Raw genomic sequence first — 23,486 nt, forward strand, 5'->3', positions numbered from 1 at the left:
CCCCCCCCCGCCACATTGTCCTACTACTGTTTCCGTGTAGCGCATCTGGCCAAAGCAAACAGCACTCCTGAGCCAGCTCTCCGGCAAGCAGCTGCAACACTAAGTTGGCCGGCTGTTGCAGGAAGCCTCCTCCCGTCCCCCCGGGGCCTGCTCACCCTTGAGCTCTTCTGAAGAGGTAGAAATGAAGCCTGACCTTCTCATTAGCGCTTGCACAGGCCCTGACCTTATTTTTGGGAAGAACTAGACCTCCTGCCGCCTGGTAGCCTTTTTATTGTCTTTATGCATCTCCCACATGTTGGGTGCCTGGGTATGGGGACTAACATCTCTTTTGAGGACAGGGAGAGTGTATTGTGAACACAGGATGTTAGGAGCTAACTGAGGTAGTTATGGAGGTTTCGTATTATTCTTTGTCAATGTCTCAAGTCTGAGTGTGAAGTCTGGGCACGGAAGAGGATCTCAGTTGTAGGACTAATAAGAAGGAAAATGGGAAGGACAAAGAGAGAAAGAGAAGAGAATGGAGGGAGGGACAAAGGGAAGGATTTTTGAGTACCTTTTATCACTTAGAGAATATGCTAAGGGTCCTACATGTGTTTTCTCCTTTAAACCCTGTAAGGCCTGAAGTTTTTATTATTCTTGTTCTATACATAAAACATCAAGGCCTCAAAGAGGAGGGTTCAATGTCACTCCCATGGTAAAAAAGAAAGACGAAAAACCCAGGACTTCCAACTCCAAGACCAGAAAGTTTACATAAAGTGGCTGCTGTTGTCCAGGAACTGTGACACTGTCTCTAGAATTCACATTTTTCACCTGGAATAAGCCATCTACACGCAAAGTATCCTCCTTCTGGTTCAATAATCTGGCATATGCATGCTTCAGCTAACAATGGCAGCTCCTGCCCTTGGTGTTCCTAAGGGCTACTTGGTGGTGGTAATGGTGGCACCGGTGGCCTGTGGAAGTGGCAGATGTGGCTCGAGCAGTGGTGGTATTGGTGGTGGTAGAAGTGATGGTGGTTGTAGTGGTGGATGGGAGGGGATGGTGGCCATGGTGGTAGTGTAGAGGCATTTGTGACCGTACCAGTGGCTTGCTCTTGTTACTGGTACCAATAACAAGACAGAGTTGGCTATCGGCATCTCAGAAATACTCCTTCGCATCCCACTCTTCACCTTCTGATCTGATTTTGGAAAGAAAAAAAAAAAAGGACTGAACCTTTGTTGTTGTAGCAACATCTGTAAGATGATCTGACAGCCTTTTATTTATTTGTTTTTGAAAGGATGTAAGGGAAACAGCTTCCCTTATTCAAACAAAACACAGCGTCCCCAAGGTTTTCAAACTGGAAGCTGACTCTCCAGGTGGAGAGATGGCAACTGACCAGACTGCACTGATGTCTCCCCTGAGTGTCCTCTTTCTCCTCGCTCTGCTTTCCCTCTGACTCTGGCATCCACCATCGTGTCAGCCTTGGCGTCACGGTTTGTCCTTCAAAGCTCCGGCCCAGTTGTAGTCAGCCATCTCTCCCTCGGTTCCCCTTGTCCCATCAGAGCCTGGGATTGGAGAGGAAAGGGGTGGAGGTAGGGCCAAAGAAAGAAACCCAAAAGAAAAGAAAACACAGGAAGTTTAGGCAGCACCCGAGTGACAAAGCTGTCCCCTCTGAGCCTTCGCAGCTAACTCATTCCCAGGGCTGGCCACCCCTGTCACATCTCTACATGCTGGACGTGGAGGAGACACCTTCCAGGAGCCATGCCACCTGGAGTGCCTGACTTAGCTCCCTGTGGAAGGGGTTACAGCACATCCACCCCTTATTCCTCTGTGTGTTCATGGAGCCCAAGCACAGATCACCCCTCCCAGCAGACCACCCAGGGCAGCAAGACTACTGCAACCTCGTAAGCAAGTGAATGTACCCTTTTATGACTGGCATGGCTCTTTGTATCAGCATCATAAATGTGGGAGACTTCCTGATGAAATTGTTGACAAGACCAGACACAACCAAGCAGCCACCAGCGTGGACCAACAGACCCTAGAAAATTGAAAAGCTCTGCCTTAGGAACCATCTTCAGCCATTTCCCTTGCTCCTTGGTGAAGCTGACATTGGAAAAATTTCAAAGGACAGCACACTTGAAGCTCAAATGAATAATCTGAACTTCCCTAAGACTGCAAATTGAGTTGCTTTCATGACAACTGAGTTTCCTTCTGAAGATGCTATGTATATTTCTTTTTTGTTGGCTATGGGTTCTGGGGTAGTCTTGGGAAATAGTGGTACTGAATGCAAAGAACCGGACCCCTCTGTTGCTGTCAGCCAAGGAGGAGTCTCATGGAACAGGAATGTTGGCCTGAGGGTATAGAAGACCTCTGACCTCCTCTGCTTCAGTCTCCTCAGCTCCACACTTGATTTTCTAGGACTCCAGCCCTGCTTATGGCCCTCACGCAGTTGGTCCCTTTGGAACAGTTTGATAAGGGATGTGAGGTTGTGGAGATAGAAGACAATACCGGAAACATTATCTACCACATTTTTTCCTTTGCCATTCAAGTAACAATTTATGCCTGATTAGTACAGACAGCAGATTTTATTTATTTTATTAGCCTCCTACCCTATTCCCATCCCAGGTTTGGAGTGGGCTGATATTTTCTTTCAAGGCTGTACTAAGAATTCCAGCCTCCCTCGTGATTCCAACCCCATTTCAGGCTGCCAGTACCTTCTTGTCAGTAACAATTGGATTGGAGGCCAGCCTCTCCCCCATGTAATCTGGGGTGGCCTTGAAGCCTAGGATGACACAGGAGGTGCAAGATAGTCTCCTCTCTCTTATCACTCCCATGTGCCCCTGAGGTCTGCAACTGTTTCTTTTTAACAGAACATCTCTGACCAAGGTTTATCACTTCCAGCCCTATAATGAGCCCTAATCTTTATACAAAAGTCAAACTGCTTTCACGCTCCATCCCTTAGCAGGTGGTTTCTCTGTATCCCTCTAAAGAGAGGGGTCCTCAGCTCTAAGGGAAGGAAGTTGAAGCCTGAGAAACCCACAGCCTGGTACTTGGAGGGTTAAGCTAGCTAGCCTAGCTTTGTAAGAAGGACCTCAACATTCCCCCATCCCAGATGGAGAATGCTAAATAACTCCCTTCAGTGAGGCAACTTGTTTGGTTATCTTGGAGTGCGGATCGGGGATAACTCATCCTGGCCGTTCTTCCGGATGTGGCCTTACTCAAAATGAGGCCTTACACGGGAGTTTTTTCCCTGGGGCTGCCTCCTCCCAGGCTGATAAAGAGTTTCATCATGGATGACTCAAGAGGTTGAGACGCAGGCTCTGGTGATAGCTAATGAGGCCTCCAGCCCCATCTGACCTCACATTTGAGCTGTTGACAGGTTCCGTCGGGCTGGCCAAATGGTCTCCCAACCAGGCCAAGACAAACGGTCTCAGGCTCTCATACCCCTCTGCCTCCAAATCCGTCTTCTGGATTGTAGTCCACCTCCAACTCTCCCTCCCCACGGATCATCTCGAGGCTGCCCCTGCTCCCACTGACAAATGAGCAGATGGGGTACATGAGAGCTTTTCTACCCTTTGTGCCCACAGTACAACCATCTTGGAGCCTGGCACAGATCTCTGGACCTCCTTACATCTTCTCAGACTCTGTCCTCCTCACTCTCCTCTCTTCAGGGCCTGAGTAGGTGGATTTGAGTCTTGGCTCAGTTTAAAAGGCATGAGGTTGGCCCCATCCTCTTAGGCAGAGAAGACTTTGAAGTAGGCAAGGAACACACACACACACACACACACACACACACACACACACGGCATGGTCAGCACATTCTCCAGCCCGAGCTGTGATGGGAAACATAGGCCAGGTTATCATCACAGCCAGCAGCGTTAAGGACCCCAACTCCTGGTGACCAGCCCATGCACTGGGCCTCCATAACAGGACAGGAAGAGCAGGACAGAAAGACAGCAAGGTGGCACTAAAGATTCCTTGTGGCTACCAGACAGGCTGGCTCGGAATACAAGGTCTGAGCCTTAAGCGTCACTTTGGAAACACTGGAGGGAACGGGAAGCGATGAGAGCATGCACAGAAGAATGCTACACCCTCTGCCCACACAGCCAGCCCAAGGGCCAGGATTCCAACCCATGTCCCGCTTGGGCTGGGTCCACTCTGGGGTCAGGGCTGAGGCTGAAAAGGTACCAGATCCCCCCATAGGAAGTCCACCAAGTTACACCCAAGGGTTCAATAATAATGGATCACACCTCCCCACACACAATGTTTCATGGTTCTCAAAATGCTCTCCACATACCATGTCTGATCCTCATCCCGCGGCTCTGCACATTTGACACTTTACCCTCCCTCCTTCACAGAGGAGAAAACACAGTCGCAAGGAGAAGGGGGACAAAAACCTTGAACTTCGGATTCTCGATCCTCTGCACCTCTCTCACAGAAGGAATCTAAGTGTGCTTGGAAACAGAGATAACACTGTCCCACACAGATGTGAAGCCTTATCGAGCCATGGAGATGAGGCAATTACAAATGAGATGAAGCTTTGGCATTCAGACCACTAGAAGAAGCCTGCTGATGATGACAAAGAAAAGGGCAGGAGGGAAATTTTAAGAGAGAGCCCCATTAGTTCTGAGCACTTCACAGCCATCCAGATGGAGCAGTCTCTCAGGCCGATGCTTAGGCGGATGATCTGGGCTCAGAACTGGCAGCTCTGGCTGTAGAAGTGGGTGGCATTGCCAGAAGGAAAGGACAATAGGAAAAGTGGGGCAAGAAGAGAAACTTTTAAAGAGTAGGAGGAGGCAAAGAGCAAGACAGATGATGGAGAAAGAGCCAACAGAGACAAGGAGTGCAAACAGGAAACGTTCCATTGGATAGAAGTGACAGAAGAAAACTTGAGGAAGATGAGCAATAGCATATTGAAACCAGCACACAGACACCAAACCACAAATGTCTAGAGAAGGAACCTCTCTAGGTTTGGTGAGTTCCTCTTGGTAGAAAGGAAAGGCATCATGCAACTTGCCTTGAGTGTGGGAGGAACTAGGTCCAAGCCTTTGTTAAATGCAAAAATAAGAGTAGGATGAAAAGAAGAGGTCCATCGACCCACATAAGAAAGGGTACTCCTAGGCCAGGCCAAACAAAAATGTTACCCACCAGCTTCTGGCTTGAAATCTTTAAGCATGGTGGGAGGGACAGTATTCTTTAGACGGACGGAAAGAAAATGCAGCACACAGGTAGGGTATGAGGGAAGAGGAAACACATTGGTAGCCCACACACTTTTTGTTTCTAAGTATAATTCCAAACCAGAATAAGAAAAATCGTGTCTGGGCCTATATTAGGAGGAAGTTGTATCTGAATTTCTTGTCTCTCAATTCAACAAAATAGTGACAATCTTTGTGCTGATTCAAAGGTCTTTGGGCCCTTCCTCTAAACATCAGATCTGAGTTACAGAAATGGTGCTCTTTCCAGGAAGGTGGGCATTCTGATAAAGTCTCCACAGTTGGCTCTCTCTGAAGGCCATTCTCTGGGTTGTATGTCCCAACCTCAGCACCAGTGTGAACATCCCTCTCCCAAATCCCTCCACTCTTTTATGCCTCCTCCAGGACACAATCGAGAGCACACACCAAGCGGAACAAAACAGTGGCAATTGATGACAAATGGACTGAGCTGCCCCTGCATCCACCTCCCCATTCTCTGTTACCATGGAGATTCCAGCCTGGCAAAGCCAGAACATCAGGAAATATCCATAAAGGATGGCCTGGTGGGTACAGGTGCTTGAGGAACCAAATGCCAACAAGATCCTTCCATCTGCTGAGCATGAGATGGAGGATGTGGGGCCAAAGAATAAAGAGACAGGCTTTGTCCTTCACTCTGGAAGTTTCAGTTCTCTGCCCTAGGAGTTACATCACCCTGATATCTGGTGACATCATCCACCAAAGCTCTCTTTTCTCAGTTTCTGTTTCTAGCTTTCTCTTCTAACTACAAACCCAGACAGCCTCTAAGATGGGCAGCCAGATACTCTACTCAAGAAGCCATGAAACAGGAAGAAGTTTCCAGAGACTTAAATCACCAGCACTTCTTTCTTCTTCAGCAACTTGGGAAAATAGACAACATGACCAAGTCATCCATGGATGTCCCCTCTCCTTTTCTTTGGGACAGGGAACATACCCTTCACAATTACCATAAGAAATAGGTATTTTCTTTCTCTTTAAAAAGGCATCTCCTTTCTCTTTAGAAAAAGTCAGAAACATAAAAGTTGGAGAAATAAAAGGACAAGGGAGACAACTTATCATGCAGTATATTCTTCACTATTTGTTTTCTGAGCAAGAAGAAGCCAATAGTCAAATATCAACTGGAATTGTACCACAGCCCAACAGTTCCAGTGGTCATAGTTTCTCTCAAACAACTGTCATCAAACATATATGGGGAAGAAGGGGATGAATACATATTCCAGCAACCTTTTTTTTTTCCTTGCAAATATATTCCTATTTAGGTGTTTTGAAACTCAGTCATTTGAATTGTTCAAAGTCTAGTTACTCAGCATGATTCGTAAACATCAACAGTAAAACCACAAAAGTTTGGGAAGGGATTTAGCCTGCTGCTCTAAGCTTCAAGTCAGTGATCAAAAAGGCCAAGATAGGATATTTACAGATGATTGCCCAAAACCTGCCAAAGCTCATTGCTTAGAGAAAGTGCTCAAAACACACTGGATTGAATATTGAAACTTTTAAAGACTTACTGTAGCAGAAATTATAGTTAAGTCTTCAGCCACCATTCTCTTTTTCTTCCATTGTGTAGCTGTCGTGGGGTTAAATGCAGATTGACTCCACTGGGTTGCAAGTTTGAGCCAATCTGCAACTGCATGTGTATCCTCCTGCTTCATTGATTGGTTCAGGCAAATGAAGTTTATGACATTCAGCACATGGCATTTCCTCATCTGACTCCTGAGGGAAACTGCTAGGGCTTGTAAGGGAGTAAGTTTTTTACTTTGTTAGAGAACTACCGAAGCTACTTCCTCATTCTTGGACAACATAGTTGGAAGATAATACACCTCGTGCACAGGCCAAAATGAAAGGAAATTGGCCTGAGAGAAAAAATGGTACCCCTAAATATAGAGCAAAGATGAAATAAAATCAGATCCCCAATAACTTTACTTTTTTTTTTCTAATACGTATATCCTTACCCTGAATTTCACTTCCTCAGTCATTTTTCTTTAGGATAAGCCAATAAACCTCTTCTTTTGTTTAAGTAAGTTAAAGAGAGAAAGAGGGAGGAAGGGAGGGAGAGGAGAGAAAGGAGCTATCTTTTTCTTGTTTTTTAAGAGCCTTAATATGTTTCTTTTTAATTAAACATTAAAGGTTCTAACCAACATATATGCCAAAACTGTCACTGATTCAACTATTTTGCCTTTTTTTTTTTTTTGTAGCAGGGATCGAACTTGGGACCTTGTGCTTGTGAGGCAGGAAATGGAACCACTGAACTAAATCCCCAGGCCCTATTTTGCTCTTGATGGATACAGAAGTGAATTCTGAAGCCCTGGAGATTTAAATGACAAACAAAAGCTCCTCTTTGGAGATAGGCGGCTAGACAGTCCGCCGAACTGCCTACCTAGCTTCTGTTGTCCAAAGTGTCTAAGCACAATCACCTCCTGAAGGTCCTTGTTGCAGAGGTGGGGTGTCAGAGAGGACAGCAATGCACACAGGCACTCTAAAAAACAGGTCCTTCTAATATGGAGCTAAAGCTAATATTTCAATGCATTTGCATTCTCTGGACATAAACTGTGGCTCACTGTAAAGGGCAGATGTCGAAGTCCCTCAACCCAGAAAATGATGAGTTTAATTTAGAAACTGATAATACAATATGTAGATAGTCCCAACACAAATTGCAAGGGAAGAGCTTTAGGCGTTATACTGGAAATAAACCGCTCGCCTTTTCACAAAAAAGAAAGCTTTCTTCCTATACCATCAGCCTGCAAGAAGGCTACTCTAACCACTCTGTTTTTTTGGAGATTGTATGGTTTACTGGCTGTATCCTACTAACGCAGCGATGAAGCCATGCATTGTGCTTTGAGCCTTCAGAAGTGCAGAGTCAAGATAGTAGGAGATCATTGAGAAATAATGATTACTTGGTTGAATGGCTTGATGGAGGGATAAATGGACGGATGGATGGACAAATGACAGGTGAAGGCTTCGCTGGAAAGAACAACAACCAATATCATGTTATCTAGTCCTAAACATCCTCCCTGCAAACGGGAAGGCTCTGTTTCTAGTCCCAAACATATTCCCCAATAACCTTTATCACTCGCCCTGGCCTCAATCTTTCTTGTCACAGGCATCTTGGTAGAAATGACAGAAGATGACCTCTAGTAGCTCGGTGTTATATGCCTCGCGTCTAAAAATGTATACCTTTTCTCTTTTCTTCTTTCTTTCTTTTCCTCCCCAAATAAGAATTTATATCTGCCTTAGATTCATTTAATTGCAAACCAAACCACGTCTACTTCCTGGCTCCTCTAGTTCTGTTGAGAGAACCACCAGTTTCCTTGGCCAAAGCTACATGTTAGGAAATCATACTCACTCCTTGCTTTTCATTTAATCCTGCAGTGCAACCTGCATGTCTTTAAAAGTTCATCTTCCAGGGGGCCTTTCACAGTACTTCTACTTTTCCATTTCTACTGCACCACTAATTTTGGGTCCTCATTAACTTCTCATTTAACCTGGACCCATCAATACTAGAAGTCAGGTTCCTTAATTCCCATTTTGCCCCCACGTCAGAAAATGGGATAGTGCTTCAATAAAACCCTGCTTTTAAAATTAAAATCTTACACAAGATGGAGAAAAGCCAGCTCATTTGGATATGGCTAGAATGGAGGAGAGGGGCAGGCAATGCATCTATGCTATAAAGACCTCTCACATCTGTTTCCTTTTGGCCATTCCCGTCATTTATCGCTCTACTACTCTACTCATCATCTGATGCTTGGACTGGTGCAATAGCCTACTGAAGGGACTGTACTTCCACAACGATCCCCCTCTGAGGATCAGGTTAATGTCTGGCTGAGTCAGGAATGCCACACCCATATCTCCTGAGAAAACTCGCAGGCCTATTAGGGCTGGAATAATCCGCCCCCTCGGGTATGTAGAGATCTGACCTTAGACAGATAAACTGTTCCTCTCAAAAACCTCTAAAGTCCTGACTCCATTTACCTCAGTTCCTAAAGCGTACAATCCAAAAACTAAGGTGTGGCCAATAAGGATGTGCCAAATATCCCGACTCCACTCTGGCTCCACCCGGGCCTTACCCTATCCAATAGAAATCCGACAGCACCACCCTGGCTCCACCCCCACCTTACCCTATATAAGTATGTACATCTCCTCAAAAAAATGGAAGCATTCCAGAAACCTCCCCGGAGTCTACGTGGTGATTCTGTGCCTTGCACTCCCAGTACGGGTCCCTGGACCTTGTTCCGTGAGCAGGCTCACGGATGAAAACAACACCCCTCCTATCCATTCGCTTACAACTGTGTTGTTGAAAAGTATAAATATGGCCATATAATTCCTTAGTTTAAAACTTGCAATGGTTCCCTCTCTTTTGGCCTAGAAATAAAACCCAAATGCCTTCCTATCTGGGCCTTGCCCTTTACAGTGGCTTCTTATTCAACTATCCCCCACCACCCTGGGGCATTCTTTTGAAAATTGGCCCAGTTGCCCACCCCTCCTCAAGGGGCTTCAGAGCTGATCATGTTTTAATGTGGACCTGCCTTGTGGCTGGGCTCGATTCTGAGTAAGCATTGGACCCCTACCAGGTCAGTAATGTTCCTCACCTGGCGCACTGTGCATTTTCAACTCAGGAGTGGTTCCCATCTTTACTGTCCACCATTCTACACCGGAGCCTGCGGAAACAGCAAACACGGAGAAGTGAGAAGAAGAGCCAGAGAGAGAGGCCTGATGACATGAGTCTGTGGTCCTAGTTGTTTCTGAAACTAAGCTACATTCTTCCCTCCCCAGGTGCATCACTGATCCATGCTCCTTTGGGCCCCGAGAGATACCTCAGTATTCTTTCTTTCCAGTTCTCCTTTTGTTCACACTTAATCAGAGCTGTGTGTCTGTATCTGTCTCCAAGGGTCCTAACTATGCACCCACTATTACCATGTCAGCTCCCTCAGGCCGGATCTGTGTCTTAATGATCATTGTTACCCTGATTGCCTACCTCATGGCTGGCGCTCAAAGTTTATTGAATGAAAAATGGATTTGCTACCAGATATAACTTTCTAGTGATCTCTTTTGGCCGCCTTCCTAACTCAGAACCGAAGAGAATCTGCACAGCAGTTTGATTGCAGAGATGTTCAGAGCTTTGCCTCTGCCTCCAGAAGCGGCAGCAACCTCCTTTCAGAAGAAGTTAACGGTATCACAGCGACAGCACCAGACGCTTAGAAATGCTTACGACAGATGTTCCCATGCAGGCTCCCATTTGGTCCTCCCAGCCATCAGATGGCCCCATTGCCATTCTTATATCCGTCTCCCTTTTTACAGAAAAGTATACTGAGGCTTGGAGAGACAAAGCAATGGGTCCAAGGTTGGTCACGTGGTGATGCTACAGGTGTGCTTGGCTCCAAGTCCAGTGCTCTTCAGCTTCGGTTCTGTGGCCTTCACATCAGGCTTTCTGAGCTGCCTGGGTGTTTTTAGATCGAAGTCCCAGAATGTGAGTGTAGATGTAAATCCTCTATCCCTTTGCCTCTGGTCACTTTGGCCAGGCAGGCCAGAAATAAAATCACCCAAGCACCTGTAGAGGTGGCAGCTGTTCCTGGTCCATGTTCGACTCAGGCCGGACAGCCTTTACTGCCAGCAAAGTGGACCTGCCAGGGGTGGGAGGGTGGAAAAATCACTCTTAGAAGATCAAGAGAATTAGCAGTGGGGAACACAATGCCCTCCTCCCGAGCTGGACACAGACCCGCCCCCCACCCACAGAAAGGCCACGGAAGAGCTGTGTCCCTGGGAGGCAGGAGCAGCCAGCGAAGGGCCCTAGGGAATGGCTAACAAAGAGTTAAGGCTGCAGCTGCCAGCGCATGCAGTGTGGAGTTATGCTGGACTGTTCCCACTGGCGACCAAGTCAGCTGTCATCAGAGAACAAAGAATCCCCCAGAGCCGCTCAAGTTGTGTCACACCCGGGAAGCCCTGAGAGCGCCCTGATTAGGATTTCTAAATCAGCCCCATCGAGGCCTGAAGAATAAAGCGGAGGAACAATGAACCCGCCACATTCACACAGTCAGCAGTCCCGGCCGGCTGCCGCCTCCCCACCACCACCGCCCCCTCCCACGGGGCCTCGCAGGCCACTTCACCTCCCTCAGGGACAATCACATCTCCCCGAAAGCCCCCAGCCCGTGGCAGCAGTGTCCAGAGAGCGCAGGAGTCAGAACGCCGTGGGGAAATCTGCCTCCTGGGGCTCTGTCCTTGGGGGGCGGGGCGGAATAAAAAGGGACCCAATCGGAGGGTGGCAGGGGTGGGCTGCAGACACACACGAGGCCACCCTTGGGATCTGACGGGTCTGACGGTTTCATTCCAACCAAGTGCACGCTGAGGTTTCAGCTGGACACCCTCCCCCCGCCCTCCCTCCAGATCCTACGCTGACCCCCAGCCCCAGTCCCGAGGATGCCCCTTGGGAGGAGCTGAAGCCACACCGTGGCCAGAAATCTTGTAGCATTCGCAAAGCTGGAGGGGTCAGACAGGCTCCACATTCCCAGTCTAGTCTACTGCAAGATGGAGCACATTGCAGGCCGATCTGAGGACACCCCACATGCTGAGTTGGACTTCCTGTCCCCGCCAGGATATACTTACATCCTTGCAAAGCGGAGGGTGGCTGTGCTCATTTGTTCTACAAATGCTTACAAAATACCAATGTGTGGCAGCCTCGAGTTTGCCAGTGTTTTTACTCTACTAGGATCCCCAAGAAAAGTGCAGGTAGAACTTCTCAGTTTGGAGGGCTTCCGGTTTCCATTCCAACTTAAACATTTTCCTTTTCTTTCTACCAGTCACTAAAGCCATTGCCTAGGACAGTGTCCCAGCTCAAGTGAAGGGGGATCCTCAAAGAAAGCTTTAGGACACGTGAGGTCAGGGCGATTCTCTAGCTGCCCTCAAGGGATGTTGGCTGCTCCCTCCTCTGTGAGGCAGGGTCAGCTTTGTAATCTGTGGCTTACTTCACTGAGAAGTGACAGCATTCCTAGTCCTTACCTGCAGCCAGGGCTCTGTGTACTGACATGGGAAGCATCTTCTGTATTATGCTTTCCGTCAGGCCTTTCAGCAACTGGCACCATGAGCATTATATATCTGCGATGCGCCCCTGTCTGCAGGTCCCTGCAAAGTTTCTCTGAAGGAGAATGTGGGGAACAGTATGGCCTGGACTCCTCTACCGTCTCCTCCAGCCCCTGCTCCAAAACCTAAAAGCCAGCAGGGAAAAAGCCACAGTCTCAGACCATGTCTGGGTTTCTGGCTTCCCGGGGTTTGAGTTATGATTTTTCAAGCTTATGATACTGTAAAAGTATCTCCATGCCACCATTCTGTTTCTCGTGTCAATATAGTTTTCAGTACATTACGTGAGCTAATCAATACTTTCTGAGTTTGTTTTAGCTGAGTTTGCCCCAGCACTAGGTCATATGTGTTCTGAGCACATTTAAGGTAGTCTGGGCTAAACTAGGCTGTTTGGTAGATGGAGTGAACGAAATGCATTTGAAATGCATTTTTTAACCTGTGATATATTCAGCTTACAATGGGTTTATCAAACATAACTCCATTGTAAAATGAGGAGCACCTATAATTCAAATGGCTACTTTTCAGCTATAGAAATTCTTTAAGGGAGCTGAGGGTACTCACCAAGTAAGCAGGCCAAATGCACCAACAATGCAATAGTTCCCCTAGTAGTACCCTCCTGAGATATAGGAGATAGAGTTATCCGTCAGAGTCCACATTCAGTAAAGACTCTGGGGTTGGTAATACCTGCCAATTATGAGGTCCATCTTATGGATTAAGCATTGCTTACCATTTAGACTCGTAATGCTGAATCCTCATAGCCCAATTTCATAAATGGCAAAAAATAAGGCTCGTATATCTTCTAAGGCCACATAAGTTGTAAACAAAAAAATATTAGCAGAGTCAAGATCTGAACCCAAGTCCACTTGCTCCTACAGCTCTTGATGATGAAGTTTTCTGGATCCCTTCTACTTGACTGCATTTGGAATCTAAACTAAAAAGTCTTTAGCTTGCAAAGGATGGAACAAGATCCAACTAGCAGAAGATGCTCTGACTAAGATGGAGGGAAGGGTATAGTCTCAGAAGCTATCCCAGTCAGATCAATGGCTAGTCCATTGCTACCAATGCTGAAAGCCTAGGGCTGCGCACTTGGCCTCCCAAGCCTCAGTTTCCCCATGTGTGAAAGTCTCATAATAACACCATTTTCACTAGGACACTGTGGGGATTAGGCATAGACATCCTTGTAGAAATGTCCAGCTTGTGACACATACTCTAAAAAGCTTGTTTCTTCCCTCTTCTTACTTAGACATCAAAGCAGCGATGAACACTTTCCTCAAATCACCTGCTCTAGTGAGAAACAGAAATAATTTCATTTTTCAACTTTCCGATTTTCCTGCTTTTTGTTGGACCATCTTTGATTCCTCTTCAATCTTGATTCTTCACCTCCTTGAATCTTGGCAGGCTTGAGCAACAAGAAATGCTGCTTAACAATGACCCTGAAGGTGTGCCCTGGACAGAGGAGCCACTGCCAGAATCCGGAGAGTATGGCTGCTTTTGGTGGCGGTAGAACAGTCTCCAAGTTTCTCACCACCATTTACGGATCCAGGAAAAGGCAGGGATCCATTTGGTTAAATGACAGGAGGACTTTTTTAAGTGCAGGAACATTAATCTGACAATCTGATCACAAGAAACAATTAGTAGTAAGGACCCTCACATCCTTTGTCAGAATTCCTTCAGGTTATTAAGACTTCTAAGTCAGTCTGGGAACTGGGGGCCTCAGATGTTGGGAAGAAGCCATCGTACTCTGCTGAGAGTGGTAACCTCCTATTTCAAAATCTAGGCTTAGAGGGTGCTTAAAATGACTGGCATTAATCACTTGGGTTAATGAAGGACACAGACACCCCAGACCAAGATTTTCTATACTTCAACCTCACTCTTGCTACACATCAGAGTATCATCACATCCCATGCCCCACATTTTGTTTTAAAATGCCAGCTCTGCTTTGGAAACTAATGAAGCATTCAAACTGAAAGGCCCCCCCAAATTGTTGATGTCCCTTAGTGACTGGCAGGAAAGCATAGGTCTGTCGTGATTGGCCAGATGCTGGGGTTGCGGCACAGCCAGGGTAGAAAGGATGCATCTAGCCAGAGAGGAAGAGAGAGGAGTAGTCCCGAGGAAGACTGGATTGCTGAAACCCACCAGTGACCACGTGATGGAGAGTGGAGAATTTAAGAATTCGTGGACAAGACAATGGATGGTATACTTGAAAGAACAGGGACTTGAAAGTCAGGCAAATGGAAGTTTGAATTCCAGTCACTCACTAAGAAACCTGTTTCCTCGCCTGCAAAAAATAAGTACTTCCTTTTTCACGTGGTTGTTGTGACAATTAAATGAAATAAACAGATGCATGTGGAGCTTGCCATGAGAAAACACTCAACACCTGGTGATACTATGGACTGGACCGCAGTCGGGAGTAAGGAAGGAGCTGAAGAGCACAGTGGGTCAGCAGGTGCATGCCAAGGTTTGTGGCAGTAACCACAGCAGTGGCTGTTGAAGAGATTAGAATGCTAGATGGAAAAATCGGTCTCAAGTGACTAATGGTGACATAAAGTTGTTTCAGGAAAGAGAGGAAACATCTATTAACACAGGGGAAATAAGAAACAGATAAATCCCAGGAAGGGAAGAGCAGTCTGGATTGTCTCCCAGATGCCAGCTCAGCTGCAGGGCAGGGAGAAGTCTCACTGATAGCCACCACAGCCTGGGAGGCGGGACAGCCCCAGGGCCACTGTGCAATAGTTAACACCAGGCTTTGGTATTCTTGGCTTCCTGTCCCATGCTTTTCCCGACCTGTATTCGCAGAACCCAGTGGTTTCACACCAATCACCTTTTTTCCTGCCATAAAACATGCTCTCCAAATATTCATTTATTGACCAACACCATAGGACAGGAGACAGGTGACAACTTAAAATATATCTATATTGAGGCTGGACGTATATCTCAGTGGTATAGACTTTGCCTGGCATGCTTGAGGCCCAAGGTTCCATCGCTGCATGGAAAAAAGGAAGGAAGGAAGGAAGGAAGGAAGGAAGGAAGGAAGGAAGGAAGGAAGGAAGGAAGGATGGATTGGTTCAGCAAACATTTTGGAGCCCTTTTGTCCTGGCCACTGAGACAGTCGCTAAGAGTGGACAGAAATGTCCTGTGTCTGCCTTAGGACACAGCCTGCTGATCCTAAGTACTGAGGCGCCTCAGTGGGTTAGCCTCCAACACTGATCACCCTCGAGTCGCCTGCTTCCTGCCAGGGTGAGACGAGACCTGAGCACCGCCTCCGAGAGTCCCTCCTGTGCTCACCCCAGAAGCAGAGCGGCTCTCCCTCCTGCTCCCTCCACAGAGGGCAGACAAGGCGGGGAGAAGTGGGAAGAGCACCGGCTTGGGAAGGGGAGACCGAAGTCTCAGCTCGTTCCTTCATGTTTTCACAAAATCACATACACACACGTGTGTGTATACTCGCATGTAAACTGGAGGTGTGATAAAAAACACAGTGAGTGCTTAAATTTGAAAAATATTTATTACAGTAAAAGGCACGTTGCTATCCATCCTTCTCACTTTGAACACATACGCCATCGTTCTTGGGACTTTCTGAGCAGCTCTGGAAATCTTGTGTGTTTTTTTAGTTGTGCTATCCTGGCTGGCTTGATGTCCTCAGTTGATTCAAAGCATTTCCCTTTCGTGGTCCTTTTGACCTTGGGGAAGAGCCAGAGTCATGTGGCATCAGACTGGGTGAATAAGGACACCCATGATGTTTTCACAAGTCTGCCTTCCTGCTGGATGGCGCTCACCAGCAACATTCGCATGGCTTTGGCCACATAACTATCAGCCTCATGAAAGCACTCATGAAATGGGACTTCTGGAGCTGCTTCAGAAAGCATCAAAAATGGTGGCCTGGGATAGGTGTGTCCGAAGCAAGGGGGATTAGTTATGATGCGCTTTTACTGTGGTCACTTTTTCCCCAGTTCTGGCATTCACTGTACTTTCTGATCACCCTTTGTATATGTGGATTTGCCAGCCCATTTAATTACACGCACATGTGAATGTGCATGCACATACATGTGCATGTGATATACGAATATCACGTTTTGAAAGAGCGAAGTGAACAGAAGGAAGCACAGATTCTCAGGGAAATGATGCTTTAAGAGGCAAACCTCTTTCCTTACGATGCAGTCAGCACTCTCAGTCCCAGAACAGCATCGCCGTAGGAAACTGAGGAGCCGCCAGTTCTCTGGGGGTCAGGAAGGGCTATGCTTATTTAGCAGGATGTTTGTCTTAGCAGCCCTGGGACTCTGTGGCCAGGAAGACAGTGCCTGAAATCACGTCCCTGGTCCCAGTCTCCACAGGGTTCAGGGATGGCCTGTCTGACCTATGATCCCTGTGTGCCTACCGTGCCCTGGGTATACTTGGACGGTTCTTCGTTTCTGGGCAGCCTGGAGGGAAATTGTTGCATTTAGGAGAAAGTGGAAGATGAGGGAGCAAATGGCTGGAACTGATTATCAAAGTTAAAGACAGTGATGAGTGACAGGGGAGCCGTCTCCAAGCAGTGTGCAGAGCGGACTTTCTTCACCCCCATTTAGAGAGAGCTGGAGGTTCCAGCTTTGGGCTCACAGCACACTCAGGTTGGAAAGGACTGAACTCTCAGCCCCACCCCACCCGACACAGGTAACCCTTCCAAACCATGCCAACAGGCCACCGTACAGCCTTCCTCCTACAAGAAATAAGACGTGAAAGCGAACATTGAGGCATTTGACTTTTTCTTTGGTTCTGTTTACATAGCTCTGCCAGTTGAGTGTCCAAAGAAGCTACTTGACATTCCTCAGTGCTCTATCCAGGAAATCTGTTTAGGGGAAAATCTGATAGAAATATCTTGGAGCAGGATAAAGCTGATTCCTCCTGTATTTCTGAGAAAGTCCAGTACAGGTGAGAACACAGAGTCTCCTCACACCCCCAGGATGCGAGCTGACCCATTCTCCCTCCTGGAAGAATCTCCACCCACTGGCGGGTAATCTGCAGCCACCACATAATCCATAGTTGACAAGACTGCCCCCCCTATGACCTACAATTCACTTTCCCAGATGAACCAAGGATGAGCCAAACCAAGCAGTTCCACCTGTGGGCATTTAGCTATCAGAAAACAGAGAAATCGTGGATTTAAGTAAAGAGAAGAGAGAGCAGAGTCGGGGCTGGATCAGCATGGTGTTTGCAGAACCATGTGCCCAGAGTTCTGGAGCAGCAGAAACTAGGAGGAAATCTGGCCAAGCAGTTCTGAAGAGGGATTGTGAAACAGATAGAGCGAGCAAAGACAAATGAGAGACTGTTTGCTTCCCAGGGATGAGAGAGAGGGCACGCCTGGGCCAGGAGACTCTCCAGAGTTTCCTTTTGTAGAGGGATCAAGGGCACGTATAACACAGTTGAGGCATTAGTAATACAGGTTATGCTAATAGTTCTAAATGAAACGGAAGAGTGGGAATTTGTGAACGTTTCAGTATGTGATGTGATGTTCTAAGCTCCTTCTATACTTTCTCCATCCTAAATGTGCCAGCCCACGCTGATGCTCTTGCCTACTATCGATTACAATGTTATGAAGCAGAGGGGCAACTTCTATGATCAAGAGCACAATGACGTGCTTACACTTTGGGAGTTTGTCGGGTTTTCCTTTGGCCTTGTATTTCAGAAATTCCATAGAATCTTACCGATTAAACAATACTTAACTCTAAAGCTTTGTGTATCTGCCAGAAAAAGACCTCAAGTCTGTCCCTTCCTAAGCATACTAGCTCAAGCTGGTTGGATGGTTCTAGGCAAGTGTCCACCTTATAGGATGGAAAAATATGAAGCAATATCTGTACACGATGAGATCGCTTGCCAAAGCAGGAATAAATAATCTGAGATTTTATGCAATAATCAAGTGGAATGGTGAGCAGAAAGAGCCCAACCCCAAACTGTATATACTGTGAGATCCCACTTATCTAAAGTTCAGAAGTAGGTAAATGATTGGATTGTGTCAAAGGTGTGGATGGAGGCTTCCCTTGGCAGGGGGTGGGGGTGAGGGGCTAGAGGGACAGGATCAGGAAAAGCTGCCTTCTAATGTCCCGTTTCATGGTCCCAGAGCTGGGTTCACAGGTGTGCTCTGTTCCTGAAATTCACCAAATTGCTCAGGTACGATTCACACACTTTTCTGTAGGTATATGAAAATGCTTTTTAAAATATAAGGAGTTAGAGGCATAGCTAAAGTAAGAACAGATCCCAAAGTCTAGTATATATGAATCCATATGGATTTTACAAAGCAGCTTTGAGGTTTTTTGTAACATTCTGCCTCTGTGTTGTTTTAAAAATCAGAGGCAAAGAGTGCTCCAGGGAGCTCCCTAGTTGAAATATCACTTTAGAAAACTGTTCTTTCACATCAGGTCAGGTTGTAAACGCTGCAAGACCCATCCTCTTTAGTGGGACATAATTCATTATGACATCACTAATTTAGCTCTAACTACCAGAAGTTTTATAAAGTCTGTGCAAATTTAAGACTAGAGGTGGAGCCGAAGCTATTTGTTCTTCATTTCTTTTTTTTTTTTTTAAATGTGTTTTTAGGTCAGGGATTTAGCTCAGTGGTTCCGCTGCCTGCCTCACAAGCACAAGGTCCTGAGTTCAATCCCTGATACAAAAAAGGAAAGGAAAAAACAAAAGTGTTTTTAAGGATAAAAGGGCTAACATTAATTTTAGTAAAATAACATTAATTGCAGTGCTTCCTTTTGATAAACAACAACCTGCTTATGATTTCTGATTTTTTCTTTCTTAATAAATATTGTCCCACTTTCTCCACAGCCATTCCCTCAACAGCACTGAGTCCAACCCAAGCCTCAGCCATGAAGAGGGAAATACACATGCCCAGAGCAAGGCCTGAGCTTCCTGTCAAAGTTCTGGATCAATGTGCTACCTACGCATATATGCAAATAACAAATACCCACAAGCTTGCAGGAGCCTATTTTGAGAGAGGCACTCAACTTTTTCATGGCAACAAGACTTTCATAGACAATCAGTTGTCTCCCAGAGCATTTTGTCAGAATTTTCATTATCCGATCTCCCCCAACTGCGAAAGTACATTTTAAGCATCTCAAGGCTTAGAAGGTGGATTCTCCTATATGAACGGTAACCACTTTCTCTGTTAAAACCAAATTGCTTAAAAAAAAAAAAAAGCCACGTTAGCTCTCACAATTCACTGAGCAGAGCGGAGCGAGCTTTTTTCAGTTGTAAGTGTTCATTGTGCGCAAGGCTGCTTAACTCGGAAATCACCTACAGCCTCCTCTCCCACTCCTGGTTCCCTGGGGAGAGCACAGCAAGCACGGCACCTGCTGTACAGGAGCTTTGTGGCAGGACCCAGCTCTTCTGCTCTGCCCTAGGGGAGAGGAGTTAACCACAACCCGAGTGTCCCCAGATTCCAGCGTGAAGAAGACCAGCTGGACCACTTTATAAATAAAGGGTCCGAGGGCCCTACTCCCAGGTATGTGACGGCGTTGCTGATACTCGATCTACAATGACACCCGTACATGGATATTTCCCTCGGGTTGTACGTGTATCAAACAAGGAGGGTTAGGCACCCTCAAGGCTCCCCTAGGCCCGATTCCCTTCAGGCCTCAATTCTGGCCTAAGCCCTCATCTCAAGGTGAGAATGGATTATGTCCCCGAGCAGTACTCTGCAAAGCTTAACTGGAACTCCTGTGGGCTTTGTTTGTTTGTTTGTTTGGTGCAGAGGCCTCCTTATGTAAGCTAGAAGGAAGTCACGTCCAGCAATGGCAAATGTACGCGGATTTCTGGGAACAGAGGAAGAGAAAAACGAAAAGCCACCGCTACGTGTCCCACACAGAAGTGATCTTAGTCAAAATGTTGAAAAGGTAATGTAGAGAGGTTTGCTTGATAACCACCCCCCAACCCCGTTTCCTTTTCTGCATTGTTCTCTCTCCTAAGGCTCTTCCTCTGATGTATTAGTTTTCTTACCCTTCCTTTTGCTCCTCCTAGAAATCAAGTTCTCATTAAGCAAGGCAACTACTGTCAGCTAAGATTTAAGAGAGAGGCCGACTGATAGAATTGGCTTATGCTAAAGTGTGAATGACAGACAGTTGGAAAAAACAGTGTTTGAGCAGCACTAACAAGCGATCCCAGGCCAATTCTTCAGCTTCTCCTGGGAGAAGGAGCCTTCAGCCACGTACCTGAGAGGGGCCCTCACTGTCATTTTAAAATCAGCCCTCCTGATTAGAAGCCATGCCCATCCCTTTGCTATGGTCTTACTGACTTATCCCCCACTCCAAGCCAGAGTCCGCCACACCCCGATTTGAACTCCTCCTAGCAGTAAAATTGCACACCTCCAACATAACCTTGTTGACAGTTACTTCCAAACACATGCGGCTATGACCACATTTGCCCATAAAACATTACAATTCCTTCCCCGCTTTTTCTTCCTCTTTGCCCACATTCCTGAGCACACTGTAGGCTACCTGACTTCCAAAGTCTGCACCGGTTATATTAGCAAAGGGCACATTCCAGCTGCCAGGCACTGCTCTGCTCCAGGTTGTCAAATCCTGTGTGACAGACAGACACACCTGGGAAATACTCAAAGGAGTGCTTGCCACAGCAAATCTTGGCAGAGGGGGTCTCTGTCCTCTCTGCGTCCAGGCTTCCTCTGCCTTCGGTCTCCCTCTCTCACAATGCACGGTGCTGCGAAAGCTGCATGGAGAACAAATAGAAAGTTCTGGTAGAACAAATCGAGTGCCCCTGGACCAGTGGAGGAAGGAGGCAATGTGAACCTTGCAGACTAACCCAGACACTGAAGAGAGGTCCTGGCCTGAGGGTTCGGCTGCAAGCTTCTCTCCTCAATGTCACTGCATTTGGCCAACAGCGATGGAGCACTGACTCCCGACCTGCGTGCACTGGCTGGGGGCAAGGGGGCGTCGCAAGAGTGAACCGCACAACGAATCCCACTGTCTGGGACCTTCCAGGTTTAGAAGGGAGGGACAGCATACCCTCCAGTCATTTGTACTTTGGATAAAAATTGATGGAAGAGGTATAGAAAAGATACAGGATGTCAGAGACAAAAACCCAAGCTGTTTTTTTGAAGGCCTGGGGCTCCTTTCTGCAGGAAGCCACCACCCAGGAATGTGTGGGCCAGGCAGGAGGCACCCATGAGGACGAGAAGAGGTATTCTCCTAGATTGGGGGCAAGAGAGAAGGGAACCTCAATCCTCCAGGTGAGAAGCGGGTGTGTGCAGGGCTGGAAGCTGGGTGAGGGAGAGATCCACAGTCACAGGTGGGTTTCCAAAGCCCGAGGGCCATCAGAGCCCAGTGCAAAGCCAGGTCCTAAGGAATGTGCCCCTTTTTCCTAGCTCCTGGGGGACTCCCAGGCATTCTTTCTAACAAGAGACACGCCTGCCTGCCAGCCAGCAGATGTGGCCCATGAATAAACATCCCCGCGGGTTGGGGGCGGGGGGAATAATAAATATGAAGAAAGTGGTGGCCTGCCCCTCCGTGTCCCCCGCCCCAGCTCCCTGGGTAGCAGACACACTCCCCGAAGGGGCGGACTCGGTAGTCCCCACACCGTGGCCCTGCGGGCCGCACATTAATCCGGGTGGATTTGGCCATCTCGTGACACAGCCAATCAGTTTGAGGGAGGGGACGGCAGGAACGCCTCTCCTTTCACGCCACAAAAGGATTTTCGTCCCTTGAGAGCACAATGAAAAAAAAAAAAAAGCCAATCAAGGCGGGATCAGCTGTGGGCTGGTCGCTGCAGATCTGTCTCTCCCAGAGGGGGGTGGGGGGCACGTATTGGTCCGTGTGGGAAACCCACAACCTCAGCTTCTCACACATTGTTCTCCTCCTCTTCAGCGGCACCCCCTCCCCACCAACCCTCCCTCCCCTCTCCCCTCCCCAAAGCCGTTAATGCCACAAAAGATACTTTCCCCATTGTGCCCCGGACAGCTGAGAGGTCCCAGTTAGCCATACACAGCTCCGTGTCCTCTCCGGGGAGAAAGGGGATGGACCGGCCACATGGGGAGTGGGATGCTTATCATACAAAGGAATGAAACCCCCTTGGGCTCTCTGGCCTGTCTAGGATGGTGGGGGTTACATAGGTGACATTTTCATTAGGTGCTCGTGGCAGGGGGGCAACAAGGACTGGACCCTGTTAGGCAGAAGCACCCCCCTCAAGGGAAGGGAAGGGCAGGTGGGGTGAGGGGTTGGGGGGCAAGCCTGCATTAAAACCCAGGAAGAACGGGGGCATGCGGCCAGGCAGCATTGTCGGTCTGGGAGCCCCTCAATGGGAAATGTCGTGTTCGCTGTGAAGCAAACAAGTTGAAATTGTCGGGGAAGGGAAGGTGTGGAGACAGAGCTTGTGACCAAGTGTAGGAGGACCCTCCCCACCACCGGCACTGCTCAGGGGTTGTGAGGGTAAATGGAAGATTCAGGTCTGTGTCCAGAAGCTCATCCCTTCACTTCCAAGTAATATCCCAGCTTCCTCAACCTGGGAAACAAACACCTCCCATTCTCAGTTTAGTTCCTTCCAAGCTCAGTTTGGCAGAATCGTCTTCTGACTTTGACTCCAGCCTTTCCAGCCTCCACCAGCCTTCGACCCCCAAAAACTGCACTTTGGCGAGTTAACAGGGAAACGCGTGGTTTATTTGTGCTTCCCCTAATTTTACTAACACACTGCCCGGAGGAAGCTACTGTTACTGGGTGACTGATACCAGACAGGCAAGCACCAGGATGTGTCTCCACGTCGTGGACAAGCGCCATGAGAAAGCCAGGTGCCCAGTAAGGGTTGAACCCAAGGTAGAAGGAGGCTTTGTGGGTCATCAGGACAGAGGATGTGATTCCCCCTCATTCCTCAACACGCTGGGGATCCCAGAAACTCACAATTAACCAGAAAGCCAAATAACAAGGAGAGGCACCAAAGGCAGTGGATAACTAATTGACACCCATGAGCAAAAGGCATCTCTAACCCTCCCAAATGGAATGTAAGGACTGACAGAACAAATCCAACCAAGCCAGTTTGCATTTACCTATTTACCTTGACATTTTGGCTGCAGGTGGTGGTGGGGTGCCACTGACACGCACTCCCTGCATAGCCACTCGCTGACCTGTGCAGCTCGCCCTCCCCAGGAACTCTGCACACGGTGGTGCCCAAGGAGGAGCAATAGCCTCTGACGACCTTCCAGGTTCCACAAAACTGTGCTTCTACCAGACAGCAAGCACCAGG

The 23,486-nt window shown here is 47.6% G+C and overlaps 1 long non-coding RNA gene across 1 annotated transcript in view; it reads right to left on the reverse strand.

Annotated features, from left to right (window-relative positions):
* Positions 1–11,385, reverse strand: part of LOC104873755 — a 62,878-nt gene extending 51,493 nt beyond the window's left edge. Inside the window, exons 1-5 of the long non-coding RNA XR_004518565.1 lie at positions 11,300–11,385; positions 10,744–10,816; positions 9,785–9,853; positions 1,896–2,011; positions 1,370–1,538 (exon numbers count right to left, since the gene is read on the reverse strand). This is a non-coding gene — a long non-coding RNA (uncharacterized LOC104873755). The remainder of the gene's footprint in view (positions 1–1,369; positions 1,539–1,895; positions 2,012–9,784; positions 9,854–10,743; positions 10,817–11,299) is intronic.
* Between the last annotated feature and the right edge of the window lie 12,101 nt (positions 11,386–23,486).

This window comes from Fukomys damarensis, unplaced genomic scaffold, assembly GCF_012274545.1.
Source record: "Fukomys damarensis isolate Sample0158 unplaced genomic scaffold, DMR_v1.0_HiC HiC_scaffold_23, whole genome shotgun sequence".
NCBI classification, from domain to species: Eukaryota; Metazoa; Chordata; class Mammalia; order Rodentia; family Bathyergidae; genus Fukomys; species Fukomys damarensis.